The sequence below is a fragment of the Pelodiscus sinensis genome, chromosome 7 (genome assembly GCF_049634645.1).
Source record: "Pelodiscus sinensis isolate JC-2024 chromosome 7, ASM4963464v1, whole genome shotgun sequence".
Lineage (NCBI taxonomy): Eukaryota > Metazoa > Chordata > Testudines > Trionychidae > Pelodiscus > Pelodiscus sinensis.
The window spans coordinates 57,404,527-57,426,362 of record NC_134717.1 but is presented as its reverse complement, the minus strand read 5'-3'; the positions used below and the strand labels follow the sequence as shown (position 1 = coordinate 57,426,362).

At 45.9% G+C, this 21,836-nt stretch overlaps 1 protein-coding gene across 19 annotated transcripts in view; it reads right to left on the bottom strand.

Moving 5' to 3' along the window:
• The window catches only part of MAP2 (microtubule associated protein 2), a 336,436-nt gene that overhangs the window by 238,005 nt on the left and 76,595 nt on the right, over positions 1-21,836 (bottom strand). The gene's annotated exons all lie outside the window — the stretch shown is intronic.

Sequence of the window (21,836 nt, the reverse complement as noted above, 5' to 3'; positions counted from 1 at the left end):
TGTAGTCTTCCCCAACCGCATCACAAGCCGACATTATGCATGAGACAGGCTCATGTTGTGCTGTTTAATTACTTAACGCACACCCACTGCAGACCACCAGAGATTATGGCTGTGGCCCTTTCTAACTGTTGTTAACAGGACTCCCAAAGCCCTTCCCTCACCTCTACCCCCCCCCCCCCAACCCCCAAGGCTCCACACCCTGCTCCATGTCTTCCTCCAAGTCCTTGCTCTCAGCAGTCACTCCTCTTCCTCCTTCGCACTGGATCATCTTCTCCTACCTCTCCTCCCTTCCCCCCACCCCCGACCCTGCAGCTGGATTTTCTCCGCTCCAGGGAGGGACAGGAGCTGCTGCCACCTGGGAAGAACCCTGCTTGCAGATAGGAGGCAGCCCTGGCTGAGCAGGGGCAGGCATGAGTTAACGACCCGGTGCCTCTCTCATGCTGTGGTAACTGGGCTTTTGGTGTCTGGTCAGTACACCTGACGGGACACTGCCAGGTCCCCGAGTCAACCGCACTTCACTGTCAAAAACTGCAAACCTGGCAACCCTAAATGGCACCCAGACACAAACAGAGAAAGCCAGGCTGGAAGGATAAAACCCGGACAGGTGCCAACCCTACTAAAGATGGGTTGAAATGAGACCCTCAAAACCGAAACACTTCACATGAGAGGATGTAGAGGGAACAATACAAGGTGCTGAGTTTGAATCTGCCCCTTGGGCCTACTTTCTGATCCTTGATGAGATGCTGATGAAATCTCATGAAAGTGTTTGATCTTGTGAGGTTTCTCCCACTGTGGGGCCACAAAATTCTGATGGGAAAAGCCTGCTGCATTTCTGTACCTAACAATGCAAACCAAAAGCCAACCACTCACACCCCACATGCTAGCTTAAGGGGACTCTAGATCTGAACTCTTAACTGCTCAGCCAATTACTACATGCCAGCACCGCTGCCTAATCTAGAGGGACACTTCTGTATGGTATTAAGGCTAATGACATGTTAATCCTCTTTTAACCCTACTGTGGAAGTGCAGGCACACTGCCTTGGCCATACTCTCAAGGCAGACTACCCTCTGGATTAGTTATAATGTAAAACTTTCATCCTCGGCTCCTGCCTCACAAGCTGCTGTGTGGAGCTTTATTTCATCATGTGATCCCTCTACTTTTATCCATTTCCAGACAGAGGCTAGGTACACCATTCCTACCCATCCTAGCTAATAGCCATTGATGGACCTAACCTCCATCAATTTGTCTAGCTCTTTTTTGAACCCTGTTAAAGTCCTAGTCTTCACAACATCCTCTGGCAAGGAGTTCCACAGCTTGACTGTGTACTGTGTGAAGACAAACTTCCTTCTGTTTGTTTTAAACCTGCTGCCTATTAATTTCAATTGGTGACCCCTAGTTCTTATGTTATGGAAACAAGTAAATAACTTTTCCTTATTCACTTTTTCCATACCAGTCATGATTTTATAGACCTATCCCCCCTTAGTCTCCTCTTTTCTCAGCTGAAAAGTCCAAGTCTTTTTAATTTCTTTAAAGAAATAGTAAAGAGACCTTCCATTAGAAATACGACCATTATTTCTAGACACATATGGCAAATGCATGTATAATGCACACAGTTTCAACCAATGATTGTGATTGTGCTGATCAAATGGACAACCAACCTTTCTTGTGGGGGTTCAAACAAGAGGCTCCAAAAATGCTGCTACAAACAGCATGACATCTTAGAAACATCACATGATCAAGAAGAGTCTTGGCACTAGGGATGTTAAATATCGGTTAACTGAATAGTCGAGTAACCTCGTGATTTTTTATTGGTTACTCGACTATTCTATAGTCCCTGGTGGTGGGTCCAGCAGTCCCTGTGCTCCGGCTTCATTCCCAAGGAACCTCCTGCCACTTCATGCTGCTGCCTTTGTATCAGAGGCAGCAGCGTGGGGTGCTAGGCAGGAGCTGGTCCACAAGAGAAGCCAGTTTAAAAACTAACTCTCCCTTCATGGACTGGGTCCCTGTCGCCCCGCACTGCAGCCTCCAATATAGAGGTGGCAGCAGCTCCTGTTGGGAGGGTGGTCTGAGCTCCTGGCGTGAGCCAGAACTGAGCCAGGCTGTTTGCCCGCCTACCTCTGAATAACACTTTAAATGCAGAGCCACCATGAGAATAGGTCCTGGGCCCATTGCAAGCCAGGACTGAGACAGGCTCTTGACCAGCCTGCTAAAAAGTTTACTGGTGAGGAGGAGGGGGAAAATTCATGTAGTCTGTAGCATTAACCTATAAGCTTTTGCTTATCAGTTAATTGGTTAATTTACTACACTATTACATCCCTATTTGGCACACAAAACACACAAGTTTGAACTGTCACTCAACACTTCCAAAAAAGACAGAAAGATGGATGAATGCAATACAACCACTTTTTCTGCAAAGCAATCGTTTTTAAAATATTGGCTTAGTTCTGAAGTCCATTAACATTCTTATTTGCGCTGCCTTTGGTGAGCACCTACTGCAAATGTAACTGTATAAAAAGCAAGCAAACAGCTGCAAGAGGTTGGGCCAGTGTTTTCCAAAGCGGCGAGTGATTTTTGGATGCCTCAAATTTTGAGTGCCCAGTCTGAAACCCCTTACGTCCAGCAGGCAGGTATTCAGCATATTGACACTCAAGTCCTTTACAGAGGTTTCTGGTGGAGTACTCAAAAATCACTGATCATTTTGGAAATTTTAGGCCAGTCATTGATCATGCACATACATTTCTGTGTTCTATTCTTAGCCTGGTTGACACTTGGCTTCCCTTTCCACAGGAGCAAGTTTTGCACCCACAAAATGAAATGAGGCCATAAAGATGACTAACTCTGCCTCTAAGCAATTGTTTCAAGCCCACAGGATGGTTGTCAGATATAAATACTCAGCGTTGCACCCACTGCAAAAAAGCAGGGGCAAGTTGCAATCTCGTCTTTCTATAGATGTATCCCCTATGCAAATCTCCCTATGCTTTTCCTCCTCCAAATCAATCCGTTCAACACACGTAAACCAATACAAAACCAATTCACTCTCAGAAGTCTACAGGTTTCTTCTTGGCATTTATGCATACAGTATTCTGTCCTTCTATATGCAAACATACATCCATGCAAAAATATGTCCTATTGGGATTCTGGAAAAAAAAACAACACGTCACTAATAATAGTCCTGATCAGTTTATAACTGGCAGATGCTTGCTCAGGGTGTAACAGTGAAAGAGCTCTCGGAAAGCTTACAGTTATAATAAGCGAAATCACGTGATTTAGTTACATGACCCAGCTAGAGAAGCAGATGGCATTATATTAGCATTTGAATAAGCCCAAAGAGTTCTCCCTTGAAAAAGACATGCTATAAGTACTCCAATGGCCAGCCAATGCAATTTGTCAAATACTGACCTTAAGGAGCTGGTTTAGGCCTTGCTAGAGGGCACGGTCTTCAACAAACAACACAAGTATCTTCTTTGCTAACTAAAGCAACTCTCTTACTCCTCTGAAGCAGCTAAGGGAGCTGCCAAGAAAGAGAAACACGACTGGCCAAGGTAGCAACTGTTACACATTAGTATTCCTATGATTAAATATATATGCCTTCGATACTACATCACTACCACCACTATGCATTGGTGTAATTCCAAATCAACCTGGTAGCAGCAATGCAAAGGTAGATAATTTGTGTGGCCTGGAATGAAACCCACAGGAGAGAACTAATTCAATGGCGTTCATCTCCCTCCCCCACAGTAAGCAGACTGGGAGGCCTGTCCTCAAACTGGGCACAGCGATTAGCGGCCCACTCTCTCCCCCAATTAGCGGTCCTTCTCCCCCAATTTCGAAATAAAGCACTATTCCGAAAGGTCCCTTAACCCTTGTGGAACAAGAGTGACAGGGACACCAGAATAGCACGCCTGTTATTTCAAAACATATTTCGAAATAACAGGCTGCTTGAAAGACGTGGAATAGCTATTTTGGGATACTTCTGATATCCCAAAATAGCTCCGCGGTGTAGACATAGCCTCGCAATGCTGTCTCAATTAGACCTACTCCCCCACACCAACTACAGAAGCCCTGGTGGCATCTCCATATGAAAGAGGTATAGACCCACAATGTATTATTTGTTCTGAAGCGGAGAAGGTGAGGCCATCATAGACTCCTGACGCATTTTTATTACCTGTTTGTGTGTTTCAGCATCTGATAGGATGCCCACAAAGCTGCAGTGTGTGAAATTCTCAGTAAGATACCTTTACACTGTTCCTTTGGCTTTTTATAAAAGGAATCTTTGGAGGGTGGGGGGGAAAACCACTTGATCTCTGTGTCTCTGCTTTCCCATCCAGTAATGGGAATAATGTTGCTGACTTCTTTGTAAAGCATTTTGAGAGCGACACATGAAGAGTGCTAGGGGTAAGTATCTATAATACACAGAGCTATGCCATACTCAAGGTTTTGTGGTGCTACGTGCTGAAAAAACAAACATGGGGAGAAAATCTTTGTATCACAGAACTTATTATTTGAATAGGTCAGATAAAGGGTGGAAGAAAAATGTTGTGATCCCCATTTTCAAGATACACCGAGAGTGGAAAGACGACAAAGAATATAGAGAATGAATGGGAAGAAGTGGTATCCAGAAGCTAAATTATGACAATGAGCATCAGAAAGACCTGGTGGTATAAATCGCACAACTGGAATTAGGGATCTAAAGGGGTAACTGGTTACCAGGTAAGCATCTGGGTTGGAGCAGTCCCCTACCTGCAGTGCAATGCGGGCAGGCCCGGTGGGGCTGAAGCAACCCCTCACACACAGCATGGTGGGCCCAGCTTGCCCCCCCCCACACACTTGTGACACACTGAGGCAAGCTCGGCCTGGCCCAAAATGCCCCCGCCCATGGCGCAATGGGCTCACACCAGCCTGGCCGGAACAGCACAAGTGTGCCGTGGGCGGGGGGAGAAGGGCTACTTCACAGTTAACCAATTAAACTTAGTGTTTAACCGGTTAACTTTTGAAATGACCATTTACATCCTTGACTGGAGCATTGGTATTAGAGGGGACAGCTTGTTCAGGAAGGACAGAGCAAGGAAGACAAGGAAGATGTTGCATTATACATCGGAAACACGCACAACACTTTGCTGAGCTCCAGGAGAAGAGGAGATGCAGACCAGTTGGCAATCTTTGGGTTGGGGGCAACATGGGGGGGCATAAAGGGTCATGTGCCTCCCACGTTGGGGGGGGAAAGGGCCAGCAAGCTGAACCATCCCCTCCATTGGATGACGTGATGGTTTGGTGGGCCCCATGGGGCCAAGGACTAGCAAGGAGTCTGGCACCAGTAATAGGAGTCTCCCGCCCTCCACTTCCCACTCTCACTGGTGGCAGGAAGTGGTACAACCCAGCCCCAGCCCGCTCTGCTCCCCTGGCTCCCAGCCACATCACTCGGGGGAGGAGCCTCAGGGAAAGAGGCAGGACCCCGCCCCGCCCCTGCACTTACTGGTGGCAGGAAGGGGCATGATCCCACTGAGAGCCGGAGGAACAGAGAGGGCTGGGACTGGGCCGCTCCACTTCCTGCCACCATTAATGAGTGTGGAGAGGCTGACATGACAGTTCCATGAGGTTTAACTGTTAATTCGAACTAAGGGGTTTATCTCGGAATCGTGCTTCTCTGCTGCGTGTAGAAGTGGGCAGTTACTTCGGGCTAGTCAGTTTCCAAAATGGTGACTGGCCAGGAATATGCTAATCAAGCGCAGGATATTTAAATCCCGTGCTTCATTATCAATTTCGGTTGCCCTCATTAGCCTCCCTAGTTCAAACTAGGGGGCTAGTGTAGACATACCCTGTCTTATTTTCTATCCCTTTCTTAATAATTCCTAACATTTTGTTGCCCAATCACTTAGTTTTGTGAGATCTTTCTGAAGTTCTCCACAGTCAGATTCTGTCTTTACTATCTTGAATAGTTTAGCATCATCCTCATAGGTCATATGCTCCAGCCCCTTAATCATTTTGGTCGCCCTCTGCTGGACAACGTATTTATTTTTTTAAGCAGTCTTTCGCAAGCCCAGAAGTGGCAGGCAAGGTCCTAAGGGAAGAAAATGTAAAGGGATAGAAGTTCAGAAGAGCTGGCAGTTTCTCATGGATAAAATATCAAAGCTGCAACAGCAAACTATTCTGATGCAAAAGCAAGGTGGGAAGAATAAGCAGCAGCCAATACGCCCTCAGGAGCTTTCTTTATAAATTTAAATGTTACAGTATCAGATGGCAACAGACCCCTTTTTATGCACTGTGCTGACAGCAGAGACCTTGGCGGCCCCGCCATGGACCAAAGCAGAGAAGATGCAATGGAGAAGAAAGTAGGAGGAAACAGGGAGGATTTGTTTTGTGAAGTGCTTAATCAGCGAGCGAGCGCGCGTGTCGGGGACAGCACTTTGAATGGGAGCCGCACAATCGCAGAGACAACCAGGCCTTGGCCCACTAGGGAGGCCACAGAATGCATGGTCAGTGAGGGAGGAACAGACTGAGTCAAGCAGAACAGCCGCCAGCATATGTTCATCCAGCCCCAGCCGACTCAAACTTCTATGTCCAGCAATCACCCCTCCCACCCACCTGCCTTTACGTCCAACACATTCCTCCCCCCCTCAACGTTCCCTGTAAGCGGAGCACTTGGGGAGAGTCAAATGCTGCTGGTTGTGAGCGCTCTGCTCATCAGCGGGGCAGCATGTGTTTCTACTGGTGGTGCACATCTGCACAGGTATTGATCCCCATTAAATTTATTCTGTCCATGGATGGAAAAAATTAGAGGGAACATTGTGTGGGAGTACTCCCACCTCCCACCTCTGGTTATGATACCTGGACCGCCACACGTTTGTGAGTTATAAAACTTTGCCAGCACCTCCCTTACTGGCTGTCAGGGGTTCTTGAACATAAGAACGGCCGTACTGAGTCAGACCAAAGGTCCATCCAGCCCAGTAATCTGTCTGCCGACAGTGGCCAGTGCCAGGTGTCCCAGAGGGAGTGAATCGAACAGGTAACGATCATGTGATCTCTCTCCTGCCATCCATCTCCATCCTCCGACAAACAGAGGCTAGGGACACCATTCCTTACCCATCCTGTCTAATAGCCATTTATGGACTTAACCTCCATGAATTTATCTAGTTCTCTTTTAAACCTTGTTATAGTCCTAGCCTTCACAACCTCCTCAGGCAAGGAGTTCCACAGATTGACTACGCACTCTGTGAAGAACTACTTTTGGTGCACTGTTTTCTGATGAATAAAGTCACACTTTTATAAGTGTTTCAATGTTTTTATTTACTGCTCAGGCATCTCACAGACCAATCACTGTAATCCCAGGTGCAGGCTTTAACAGCATGTTCTTGGCTCTGTGTTGCATAGGATGGGGCTGGAAGCAACTGTAAACGAGGTTGATATCAGTACCTCTCATTTTCAAAGTGCGCCCTCAAAACCTCCCTGATGTTAACAGCAGCCCTGTGCGTTCTTCTGAAAGCTCTTGTGTCTGGCTGCTCAAACTTGCAGCCTAGCATTGTGCAAATGATTCCCCCTTAGAGTCACACCAATTATGCAATGTGCATCAAGCTGCGATAACCATGGGAACATTGTCCTCGGTGAGGGATAGCCTGCCAGAGAGACCCCGCCCTTTAGACTTCAATCGCCCAAGGGCGCATTCAACCACCATGCAGCACCTACCAAGCCTGTTTTTAAAAAACTCCTTACTGAAGTTTAGGTGCCCGGTGTGCGGTTTTATGAGCCAGGGCTGCAAGGGATAAGCCGGATCTCTCAGAATCACAATGGGCATTTCCACATCCCTCACTGTAATCTTGTGGTCTGGAAAGAAAGTCCCCACCTGCAGTTGTCTGTACAGGCCAACGTTGCTGAAGATGCGTGCATCATGCACCTTTCCAGAGCCCCCCGCACCGATGTCTGTGAAACACCCCCAGTGACCACACAAGTGCTTACAGCAACATTGAGAAGGATCCCTTCCTGCTGCTGTACTCGGCAGCAAGATGGGACGGTGCTATAATCAAAATATGTGTATGTCATCTATTGCCTCCTCCCCCCCCCCCCCCACACACACAATTGGGAAATCCCATGTCCACAAATCCAGCCACTATGTCACTCACATTTCCCAGAGTCACAGCCCTCCACAGCAGAATGCAACGTATTGCCCCACATGCTTGCAGCAGTACAGCCCCAACAGCCGACTTCCCCCCGCCAAACTGATCTGTGACGGATCGGTAGCCACTGGGCATCTCCAGCTTCCAAAGAGCAATGGCCACACGTTCTTAACCAAGAGGACAGCTCTCGTTCGAGTGTCTTCGTGTGCAGATTGGGGGCCAGCCCAGACCAGCGCTCCAGGAAGGTTGCCTTACGCATCCAAAAGTTCTGTAGCCCCTGCTCTTCCTCCCACACCCGCGTGACGATGCGATCCGACCACTTGGCGTGGGTTTCTCTAGTCCAAACGTAGCCAGTGACTGCCGAATGCAACAACAGGTTCTCGCCATCCATGTCACGCACCCTGTCGGGCTCCTCTAAGTCTCCTCGCCACGGTTAACAGAGCATGTGAGAGGAGAGAGGGATCCATTCTCTCTCGCTGCAGATTTCGGCGGGCACAGCAGAGTGGTAGTTAGAAAAAAGGTGCAAATGAGGCTGGAAGCCCCTGAACAAAGAGGTGCCTGATGGGACATGTTGCATGGTCCCAGATACCCCATGCTCTGTTCCACAGTCCCACAACAGGTAGTGACAGATGGTGTCGCCAGGCACTTTGGGATACCTACCCATAGTGCTCTGTTCCCACTGTTGACAGGGGAGCTAAAGATGTGGACACAATCTGTCACCAGAGGGAGCAAGTGTAAACCCGCTTTGACACCATTTTTGTGTGTGTGTGTGACTTCTACATATCAACGGTGGTTTCTGTAACAATTTGGTAGCATGGACATACTCTAAGGAAGACTCCGACACAAAATGAGGCTATGGTTGTTACTGCAGTTGTGCAGCTCCCTTGCCAAGCATTGCTCCCAACATCTGCAAATCAGTCGCTGCCTGATTTCGCATTTTGCAACGCGAACCCTCCCTGAGTTTTAGGGCACTTGCTTACCTGTTGCAGCTCTCTGACGTAGTCCATCAAGTCCTAGATTGTAGCATTGCATGTACACGCCCCTTTCCCACCACTTCCTCTCACTTTCACACTGACCCTTGCAAGGAATGCATCTGGCAAACACCAGAACCATGGTGACGGGGTGGAGGTAGCAACTCTCAGAAACACAGCCAACCCCCCCTTCCCCAACACACACTTTCCCAGGCCCTCAGCCCTGCATTCCAGAAGTCACAGCCACTTTCCCTGTGTCTCTTCCCCTGCTTCCTGGTCCAGGGAAAGTAGCTGCTCGGACTATGTCCACAGCAATGGAAACCAGTTCCTGGTTGCCAGAGTCACCCCACAACCCCATGGAGAGCCCCTGGTCCTTGTCTCCCTCAACCTCTTTATCTACAATTTCATCCTCCAGGTTAGTCCTGCTGCACACTACCTCTATGCCCCCTGAAGTATCCATGTGGCTCTTGGCAGGGGAGATGGGGTCACAGCCCAGGAGAGCAGTCAGCTCCTTACAGAAACAGCAGGTTTTTGGTGAAGCACTGGTTCCCTTCATGGGCCTTATGATATTCAGCGTCCCGGTTCGTGCCACTTCCCGCAGTTGCCATTGGCCAGGAACGGTGATCTCTGACCAATGGGAGCCGCAAGTAGCCATACCTGCGGGCACCGAGGCAAATAAAGTGCTGGCAGCCCATAAGGGGCTAACTGTGGCAAACCATCTCTGATTTATTACCCACCCCAACCCAGGGGATAATGTAATTATCAGGAATATCAACATGGATACGTCAAAAACAAATCACGCCAAGCCAACCTGAAGGAGCAGCACTTAGACGTGATATACTATGAGTTTAATAAAGTTTTTGACAGTCCCACGTGACATTCTCATAAACAAATCAGGGAAACATCATTTAGGTGAACCTGCTTTGGGTATGAGAATGTCACTTTATTATAAAGTGGGTGCACAACTGGTTGAAAGTCCTATTCAAAGAACAGTAATCAATGAATCACTGTCAAATGGGGAAAGCATGTCCAGTTGGCTCCCACAGGGGTCAGTCCTGCATTCAGTAGTAGTCAATTTTAGAGAGTATGCTTATAAAATCTACAGATGATACCAAGCTGAGCGAAGATTATTAGGATTCAAAGTGATCTTAAGTTAGAGAATTGGTCTGAATTCAAGAAGACGAAATTCAGTAAAGATACGTGCCAAGTACTCCATAAAAGAAGGAACAAAATCCCAAAGCCAAATGCTCAACTACAAAAATGTGAAATAATTGGCTATGTGGTAGCGAGGTTCAAGAGGATCTGGGGGCTATAGTGGATCACAAACTGAATATGTCAACAACTTAGCATAGCTGCAAAGAAAGGACTAGTAACATTCCAGGAGCATTATATGCACCACACAGGAGATAAGCATCCTGGCTCCTCTCACCACGGCTGCAGCCTCGGCTGGTGTCCAGTAGTGGGTTCTGCACTGGAGGAAAGATGTGGATACATTGGAGAGAGGCCATAGAACAATAACGATGATTAAATGTTTGGAAAACCTGATCTACACGGGAAATCTGGTGACAGCCACAGAACTGGCCCATTAAATTTAGGCACATCCATTTCTGCTAGGAAGGGGAAGAATTTGATAGCGTGATCTGAACCCCCACTCAAAATTCACAGAAATAAAAGATCAAATGAAAAAACAGACCCATGAGGCAACAACAGTGCTTCTTTATAAACAGTTGCATGTTTCCCCACTTACTATCTTTATAAACATTGACTTCTGTGGGAATAGAGTGAGTCCTGCAGTAAAATAACAGTCATCCTTGGGCAACGCTCATTTACATAAACTGTATGTGCCCTCTTCATTTTTGTGTTTCACTTTCATTGACAAGAACATGCCGCGTGGCTTCATTTGACATGCAACAGAACTCTCTCCCCCTCCACCTGATTTCATTCATCGTTGGAGTTCTGGACTCTGGAGAACATGGGGAAAATAGGGTCAACATTTCCCTATGTTGCAGATTTCATTTCATTTTGCTAAATTGAAGTACAGTCAAAACAGGCATTCAAAAAACTGACTCAGACCCAGATGCTGGTTGCAGCTAGACACAATCGGTAGCTACTCTCCCTTCTACTTCACTGAAAAAGAATGTCATTTATTTATTTTATTTGTTTGTTTATTATAGTAGGTACCAGAAAACGTACCAAAAAAAAAAAAAAATAGAGACTCAGCGTAGGGGGGGAAGAAACCTCCCACAATCCCAACCCACCATAATTTTTACTAAACTTCCTTGAATCGGTCTCACACTTTCTTTCATGTGAACACCAACAACTATTTTGCATTTTTTAAGCAGATGAGACAGCTAAGTTGGAGTAGCACCTTGGAGAAATCTGGAAATATGGTATGTTACAACCCTAAGAGCTGCACATAGAGTAAAATACAATATGTCTTTGAGATATCTGCCTGGTTTTGCACTTGATCCACTCATATAACTAAGCATATAGCAGCTAAGTTTAATTAATTTGATTCGTTTGTGGGTGACTGTCAGACAAGACAAAATATACAGGCTAGATCATCAGTAGTGTGGCACTAATTTACACCAGCTGAGAATTAGGCTCCACGGTTCGTGCACATCATACAGACTGCTCATATTTAATTACTGTTCTCTCAGCCCCTTGTGGCTAACTCTTCTCTGTGTGAATACGCACTTCACTTTGGAAGAGGGGTGGAAAGGAAATGGTTGCACTAGAATCAAAGGCCCTGCGTTGAGATCAAAGTGTAACACAGTGAAACCCTGCTGCATTCACATTCACAGCAATGGCGCAGCTGAATACCAACTCACTAATGGCAATACTCTGTGAAGTCAAGTCTGCCTAGACAGAACAAACAACTTTGAATGCCCTATTTTAACACTGAATGTGTGTCCCCAACAAAAGGGGGCAAGCCTAAAAAATCTCCATAAAGATCGGTGGGAAATTTCTCATTGACCTCAATGGGGCCAGAGTTCCACCCAAGAGGTGGAAGCAAGTCATGAAGGATAGATCTCTCTGATCCTTTCATCATTCTTATTTATCCATCTGGATCAGGGTAGAGGTCTTTGTGATGTTACACTACATATTCTGTATGGAAATATGGCTATGAATATGAATATGACATAACCCAAATATGCTTTATGCAAAGTACTTCATTAACATACCATTTTAAAAGTTATAATCTACTGAGATACAATCTGCTGAGAAATTGTGTTACCCTGCCCCCACCCTCCAGCAAAATCTCTCAGCTCGCATTGGCTGGTTTTCAGCCAATAGGAGCTGAGAGATTTTGCTGGGGGTGGTGGTAGTGCGAGAAGCCTTCCCCCTCCCTCGACAGTTCAGAGAGCCACAGAGAGCAGCCGGCCACTTTGACCAGCGCTGCTCTGTGCCACAGGGGCAGGCGGGCCGGATTAAAAGCATTTGACAAGTCAGATCTGGCCCTTGGGCTTCATCTTGCCCACCCTGATCTAGTCATCCTGTAAGCTCGTCAGAGGCAGGAACTGCTGGAAGTAGGGTTGCCAGATCGTTTCAACAAACATTCTGGACACACTTGACATTACATCACAATCTACATTGCATCTTATTTAGAAAATACCGGACATTTCTATTTTCTCAGTTTGTTTCCCGAACAGAAAACTCAAATACTGGACTGTTCAGTTCAAAACTGGACACCTGGCAACCCTAGCAGGAAGGAAGAGAGAGGAGGTGCTCTGGAGGTGATGGAGCTCATATAGGTATGGCAGTTTTATAAACAAAAAGAGAGACAACCCCACACCATTTTAAAAGACGTTTTCATTTTTAAAGTTTTTAAATTAGTGTCTATTAATCTCTAAGATGTTTCTACAAAGATTTCAGGACAATTTTGTCAATTTACTCCTAACAGTTTGTCTCTTGTATTTAAGAGTTTTCAGGGACAAACAAAATAACTAAAATAATCAAACATTTGTGTGCAGGGTGGCAATACTTAAGTCAATGCACAGCACGTTAACAACATTCTTCATTCAAGAGTGTATTGTTGTGTAAAGAAAAACACCAACTAGTAATTCATTCCATGCAGTCTGGAATCTAAAATTATTGTATTTTGATGCAGATTATTCTTGAATTGAGCAAAAGTAATTTTTTTCCAACCTTTGGTCTTAATGCAACATATGATGTTCTTCAGTGTCACTATGCAAAGATTAATCCATAGTTTTTTTCTTTTTTTTTTTTTTTTTAACTGAGGTGCCTAAAGACACCTAAGTAACGGTGTCCTGATTTTCTGAAGAGCTGACCACTTGCAGCAATCACTAAAGACAGTGATAGCTTATCAACAAGCTAGAGTACTTTGCTTTATGTCACTCCCCCCCCCCCCCCCCCCCCCCGAGCCCAATTTAGGCAGTTGGGTCTGTAAGTTTTGCCCTAAAACTTTTAAGCAGTTAAGATAAAGTGGGTTTCCCATGCAACCACAAACCAAACATGAGAATCTGAAGGAAAATACTTTCCAGTAAGGAGGGCAGTTCCACCTTAATCTAATAAAAGTAATACAGTATTTGCATCATTACCTAGTTTGTATTTTATAATTATAGCCTCTTAAGGATACTCTTAGCTATTTCTCTAAAGCGAGGAGGAATCACACTGCCAGACAATTTAACAATCTTTGCAAGAATGCCCCCAGGGAGTTTTGCTGAAAAGAAAACAGACCCTCCACTGTAGGATCATTACTGAAGCTAACTTACAATACCAGCAGTGATAAAATGCTTGTTGAGGCTTCTCTGTTGCTATGTTACCAGTGCTGCTTTGCACTTCCTGCATTTCTAGAGATCAGGGGACAGATTCTCTCAGCTGGGACTACAGTGGAGTGGGATCAATTGTGGCCAGATGAGGATCTGGCTCCAGTGCTTCAAGCTGCCAAAAACAATCCCATGGCAATTGTATGAAATGCTCGCCTTGAGCAGAGAGAACAGTACCCGGTACTCAGGCCTCTCTTGCCCACTAGGAAAACGTTGGCATTTAAAACTTGTTGCAGACAGAAGAGGAGTCTGAACTGCATTTACGATTCTGTATTTTCCTGGACCAATCCTGCACTAAGTAACACCGGAGTTTCATCTGAACGCAAATGGGTATTTCTGCCTGTGCATAGGCTGTCATGGGGGTGGAGGGAGGAACGACAACGCATGGAGCCGCCTCCATCTGCTCTGTCCCCCACCAGGATGGGCTGGCCTAGAACATAGGGGCTTTAAGAAACTTCTTTCTTAAGTCAGCCCTGCCAGTTGGAGCCCTCACCCCACACCCACCCTCCTGCCTCAGCCCACAGCCCCCCCTTGCACGCTGAGCCCCTCATTTTTGGCCTCACAGGCTTGGAGGTCCCACAAAATCTTACCACCCCGAGCCTCCAAAAGAGATAATCCAGCTCTGAGACATGGGCTTTTCCAACTCCTAGCCAGAGCAATTTGCATTTTCAGCAGAGAAGAGCAGCAACACCTCTTCGTTTAAGGCAGGGGTGGGCCATAGTTTTTGAGGGGAGGGGCATTCCAAGATTTTGGACAGTGGTCGAGGGCCGCACTCTTCCAGGACATTAATGGAGGAATTCCGGGGCCTAGGTTGGGTGCAGAAGGGAGCTTTGTATAAGGGATTGGGGTGCAGGAGGGAGAATGGGGTCTGGGAGGGAGGTTGGGTGAAGGAGGTGGCTGTGGCCTGGGGCAGGGAACAGAGGTACAGGGTTTTGGGATGTGACCTAGGGTAGGAGGGAATTGTGATCTGGAGCCGGAGATTGGGGTTCGAGATTTGAGCGGGAGTATGGGTACGAGAGGGGGCAGAGGGCTTGGATATGTGGGGGGGCAGAGAGCTAGGGAAGGGAGGGGCTGGGGTGCCAGAGGCAGGCTGTGGCTGAGAGAGGCTTACTAGCAGAAACCTGAGGCAGACTGTCTGCTGCAGGCTGCTCGCTGCTCCATGTGGCTCTGTGCCAGGCATGAGAGGGAGGGGTGGGGAAAGAAGGAGGGAGGGAGAAGGCTTCCCTGCCCAGCAAACCTTCTCAGCTCCTATTGGCTGGAAACTGAGAGATTGGCCAATGGGAGCAAAGAGATTTTCTCAGGAGTTGGGGGGGGGGGGCAGGAACAGCATGAGAAGTCTCCCTTCTCCCTCCCCAGCTGTCCAGAACAGAGAACAGCTGGCTTTTTAAAGCGAGAGCTGTTCTCTACCTAAGGGTTCTGGCAAGGCAGCCATGGGACAGATCTGGTGGCTTCGCGGGCTGGATTCGGCCCGCTGGCAGCCTCTTACCGACCCCTGATCTAAGGGAATATTTCCCTGGGTGACGGGTGTGAAAGTAGAAAGAATTATACTGTAAGAGACAGATGAATTGTGCTGTAATAATTGAATAAGTTGAAGGAATTCTGTTTGTCTTTTAAGAGGAAGAAGAAAAGTATGTTAATGTTGATTGTAGGTATGCAGATCAACGTGCTAGCCAGATGGGCCCGAGTTAACAGGAAAAGGAACATTAGGTGTTAGGCAGAAAGCTATTCGAGATAATCAGGGAGATATGGACAGGAGATTGCTGTGTGCTTGATATTGAAATGAAGATACTTAACCACACTAATAATGTGAAGTTTTGCCCCTCTTTTTGATCCTGTTAACTTGGCTTTTTTTTGACTGTATAAATCAAGGGGTTTGAACCTTGTATGGTGCTCACATTTTCTGGATGCATTTTAGCAGAGCTTTGCTGAATAAACAGAGCGGTCTGACAAATCTGTGAGTCCTGTCTGACTTTGACACGGGTTATGTACCTATGTGTACTTATCCTCAAAACTTTAGTGGTAGTCACAGGCATGTCCTCATGTTCTAGTTAGGAACTGTAAAAGAGTTCTCTATTTGCAACCCACTTTGCTGTTCTGAAAAGGTACCGGGCTAATTAGCAGTTGTTACCTCAGGATAATATATTCATTAAATGGGATGGTGCAAATTGGCACTTTGAGAGCACTTGGGAGACCTGGGTTCACTTGCTGATTCTGCCACAGACTCCTGTATAGTGTTCCCTGTAAGCTGAGTGCTTGGGCGGCCATCTAGATGAGATTCTAGTGCCACTCAGCTGATTAGCCGAGCGCCCAAGACCAATGGTATGTGTTTCTACTGGTGGTGCACATCCACAAATGCCTTGGTGCACATCATAAAATGTATTCCACACATGGAAAAAACAGATGGAACACTGTCTGTGTGGATTTTATTCAGGCCCAGATCCCCAGAGGTTTTCACTCACCAAACTGCCATTGAGTCTCGGGTTCAGTGACTCTTTCCTAAAGGTTGGGGGCGGGGGGGGGGGGGTATTTAGATGCCAATGGGCTTGCGCCCTCCAGCCTCCTGGAGTTTTCAAGGCAGCCATTGATTTCAATGGAAAGGAGGAGCTAAAACACCTCCGAGGACTATGAGACTGACACACCTGGAAAACGACTAGAATCCACAAACCCCACGTTTCCAGCTGAGACTTCCTTTACAATGAATGGGGAGAGAGGATCCTCAGAATGGGATCTGTGAAAGACAGCATGCTAGGTGAGCAGCCACTCAAGCCAACCAATAGAAGATGCTAACAAGAAGGGTGTGTCCTTAGCTCCGCCCCTTCCAGAATCTTTTCCAAAAGGGAGATTGCACAAAAGTGCTTGCCATACTTTATTAACTAAGGGAATAATTAGGGCTGAGGCATCATATTTTGAATGCACTACAACGATACAACAAAGAACGCCAGTTCTGGGCTTTTTTATCAGAATATCCGAAAAAACAGCTACTTGTTCCATAACTGATATTTGAGAAGTTTTGCTTATGTCCATTCCACAACAGGTATGCGTTTTCACCACGGGCAGGGTACTGAACAATTTTCCCCCAGCAGTATCCATAGGGGAGCACCTCTAGTGACCCCCTAGAGTGACACTTCCCTGCTGTGGTATAAAGGGCGCTGCCCTCATCCAGGAGAGTCTTAAAGTATTTTCTAGCTGCCTCTGGGAGGGAGTTTTCGAACTTGGACATATTCTGCCACAGGTTGAAGTCAGGCCTCCCCAAGAGAAGTTGGTGGTTTACCACTGAAAACTGTAGGATGAATAAATTTCTGACCAAAGAGGTGTAGCATCCTGGAGTCTTTATTTGTAGGGGTCACTGCCGCTTCCCTGAAATCCGCCGTCAAGGAGCTGGAGGCCCGAGGGGAGTAAATCTACTCATGACCGATTAATGGGACAAAACACTTGCATTCTGCCTAGAGTCAGGAGAGAGGAGGGTTGCCACAGGGCCTGCATGCCATCCATTGAACAGGGTTGTGGTGGGAGACCACCCCCTTCAGCAGTTCTTGGTGTCTTCCTGAGGCACCAGGAGGGACATGATCACCTTGTCCAAGGAGGAGGAGGAAGAAGGCTCTGCTACTGGTGCCTCGTCTGGCAACATGGGCACCGATGCTGGTGCCTGCTCTTCCTGTGGGTCCCATTACCAGAGCATCCAAGCACTTCCATTCTTTAAGCTATTTATCCTCCCAAAGCCCTTAGGTGGTGAGCAGGATTATGCCCATTTTACTGATGAGACACTGAAGCACAGAGAGGCTAAATGAGTTGCCCAGGATAACACAGGAAATCTGGGACAGAGCAGGGACATAAAGGCTGACTTGCCCATGACAGAATTTGAACCGGCAGTTCTCAGCAGCCTAGGTACTTCAAACCCGTGATTATCACAACTGAACGGATCCCTCGGCTCTACGCATACAAACAGATTCAGCAGGCTATTTGTATGTTCTCCAAGACATGGATGTTTAGTTCTTTTAATTTTTAAAATAACCAGATGGCAACAGTATCGAAAAGGCAAACCCATTCACAAGGAAAGATATTTTTAACTGACTGTTTACAGAAAAAGTAGAATTTCCGCTTAAAACCATGGCTTTGTGCACTGAGCTGTCAGGAGCGGCTAGTCAGCACTACTTCTTCCAGGCTAGGGCATAGGAATTTGGTGTGCTACTCCTACCAACATGTGCAATTCCCCATGCACCCAAGTGAGAGTCTTCCCATTACAAGTCACCATCACACCTCTTTGTGGTGATGCATTTTTACGCCTGTACCCATTAACAGCTGACAGTAAGAAAAATAAAAATAGCCAACTCTCCCTTTAATTGTCATCACATTTTTCCTTTTCTGTCTGATGTGTTTTCATCTTGTGAAACTTAATAGACTTTACAGACTTGCAGTATGGAAAATCTGATATTCCCTCTAGACTGCTGACCCAGAAACCTCCCTATTCTACCCTAGCGGGTCCCTCATATAGCTTAGAGCCCAATCCTACTGAAGTCAAGAGAAAGACTTCCATTGTCTTCAAAGGGAGCAGCTTTGTATAGGTTGGTCATTGGGGTTGCTTAGGTATATGTTGGTCATTGGGGTTGTTCTTTTAAAAGTTTTCTCTGCATGAAAACATGGAGGACAAATCTTTCGTCTATGTAGAAGAAGTAAATAAGTCTGAATTGGTTGTAAGTCCCAGAAAAGCCTCCAACTGTGAGCTAACACCTGATATTGAAATGTTCTCTCCCCATTAATTCAATCTACACATTTCATGCTGGACTTAGTTACGATGTCTCTTCCTTAATATTGTCCCATTGCACTTTATGTAAGATGGCAGTATTGCCTAGTAGACAAAGCATTGGAGGAGACCAGGATTTTCCTCCCAGTTCTGCTACTAGCTGGATGAGTGACCTTGCACAAGTCACATTACTGCTCTGTGCCTCAGTTTCCCCTCTATAAAATAGGGGGGATGATACTAACCTTTCAAAAAAAAAGTGCTTTGAGATCTACTGATGAAGAAAGATTTATTATAGGAGGATTTATTCTATTTTTAAAAAAGTCATTGTCTTAGGTAACATCTACACTGCACGCTTATTCCAAAATAGTTTATTTGAAAGCCTCAAAATTAGTCCGAGGCAGGCTTCCCTAACGTAGACATGCTATCTCGATTTAGAGCCCCAGGAGGCCCTGGGGAGGAATAACTTAGACTGGTCCTAGTGAGGGGCTATTTCGAAATAGTAGCAGTGGAGCATCTACACACGCCTTATTTCTAAATAGCTATTTCAGAAGAAGCATTATTCCTTGTAGAATAAGGTTTACAGATTTCAGAATAAGCCGTCCGTTATTTTGAAATTATTTTTAAATAATCGAATGGCTGTGTAGACGCTCACATTGTTATTTCAAAATAACGCTAGTTATCTCGAAATAACAGTGCAGTATAGAGGCATCCTAAGTCCTATTGCCATTTGAGTCAATTGCACAACTCCCATTGATAACTCTAGTGCAGGGTAAACTGCCTTTACATGTTATCCTTCTGCCCACCAGACTGCTGGTATGGCACATGGCATTCCACACAGGGTATCTTCCATCCCTAATGAGCAAGTATAGTAAGGGGAAAGTAGCATCAATACAAGACCCTAATGATCTCTCCTGTAAAGTATTCACGACCCCATACAAACCCCATCAAAGCTTAGCTTTTACACTGAGCCTTAACTGGCAGCAGATGGTTTGACTTTGGCAATACGTTGTTTCCTTTTCAAAGCCTTGTACCACCTGCTCCTTTTGCTCATTGTTTCTGCTTGAAGAAGTTGCCGGCAATGGAGCGTGCCATCACAAAAATCTAGAACACAGACTGTGAAGTAGCCAGCACAAAGGAGCAGCGGGCCTGGCCTTGAAATGGAGAGTTCAAAGGCTTGCCCTCAACAACATATTTCTGGGCCTGCCTCTGGGTTCCCCGATCTAGCAATCAGATGTGGCGTCTGACTTTCATTTCAGCCTTTGCTCTGACCCTCAGAACGCTACTCCACTATGTAATTTAGAGCAGGCGTAGTCAATAGGCAGGGTGCATGCCAAATCCATCCCACCAGGCACTTTTGAATGGTTCCCAATGTCTTTTTATTTACTTCTCATTCTTGTGATTTATTTGTATTATTTCTACTGGACCTTCACTATACTTTGACCTAGAAATCTGGATTGTGACCAAAAAAAAAATGTTGATTGCCCATGGTTTAGATCAGAGGTTCTCAAACCATTCTGTGGGCCCATTTCAGGAAAGCCGCTAGCAGGTCCACGCCAGTTTGTTTACCTAAAAGCTCCATAGCCACAAAGCCTCATGGCTCCTATTGGCTCCGGTTCACCGTTTCCAGCCAAGGAGCGCTGCGGGAAGCAACTATTTCCGTCTGCTCTTAGAACTTTAAAATGGCCAATCAGGGTTCGGCCACTTCATCGATTCCAAAACCAGAGGGGGTCACTGTGACCATCTAGTCTGACCGCCTGTTGGAACGCAGACCACTGAACTTCCAAAATCATTCCTAGAACAGGTATTTTAGAAAAACATCCAATCTCAGTTTAAAAAAATTGCCATCCATATGACCCTTGGTAAACTGTGCCAGTGGATAGTTACCCTTTTAAAACACGTACGCCTTATTTCCTGTCCAAATGTATCCTGCTTCAGTTCCCAGTCATTACATCATGTTCTACCTCTCTTAGCTAGACTGAGGAGCCCATTATTCAATATTTGTTTCCTATGTAGGTATTTATAGACTCATCAAGTCACCCTTTAATCTTCTCTTTATTAAGCTAAATAGATTGAGCTCCTTGAGTCTACCACAGTGAGGTGGGTTTTCTAATCTTTTAATTGCCCACAGCTCTTCTCTGAACCCTCCCCAATTTACTGACATCCTGCTTTAATAGTTGACACCAGAACTGGACACGATTGCAGCGATTGCACAGTGCCAAATCTTCTGTATTTCTACTTCAGTTTCCCTGTTTGTGCTTGTGCAAACAAAGAGCTATAGTCCATTTCCAGCTAAGGTACATAGCAGCCCCCCCCCTCCACTCCCATTACCACAGTACTGAGTACACAGTACTCGGTTTTAGTGCATATAGCCACACAATATCCCCTTCACTTCAATATCCCCGTGAAGTGAGGAAGTGCTATTGTCACCATTTTAATGATGGAGAACAGAGAGACCATGGCCCAGATCTTTAAAGCTATTTAGGTGTTTCTGTGTTCAGCATCATGATGCCAAATGGATTTAGGAACCTAAAATTCTTTTTCAAAATGCATTTAGGAATCTAACGTCTCATGACTCACCCAAGGGCAAACAGGAGCCTGCTGCAGAGCAAGGATCTGAACCCAGATCTCCCCAAGTTCTAGGCTAGCACACTTTGCCTTTGCGCTTTGTCCTCACCGCCTCATAAATGGTAGTCACAACTAGGGTTGCCAGATGGTTTAGCCAAAAATACTGAACAACCCACCCCTCCCCCAAAAAAAGAAAACATGGGGAAAAAATTCTGTTGAGGAAAAAAAAGGGGGGGGAGGGAGACCAAAGTTGTTGAGCAAAAAAAAAACCCAGCAGTTATTAACCAAAAAATAAATAAATAACAGAATAAAGAAATTAAGGAGTAAGGGAAGCTGACAGGAGATTTTCTCCCAGTGGCCTCCCATTACAAAGACACTGCCAAAGACAATTTGTCTTAAGGTAAGCTGACTCCAGCTACGTATCCTACGTAGCTGGCGTTGCGTACCTTAAGCTGAGCTGCTGGGTCTAGTATAGACCTGGCCTCAGAGAAATCAAAGGCTATCAGGAACATCTCAGAAGACATCAAACTTATATGTAAACAAATGCCTTTAAAAATAATGCAACTGTTAATTCTTGGATCCTTATAAAACAGAAACAGATACAATTACCAATTGCATTAAAAAAAGATAAAACACAATCTGAATCATTGTGCATAATAA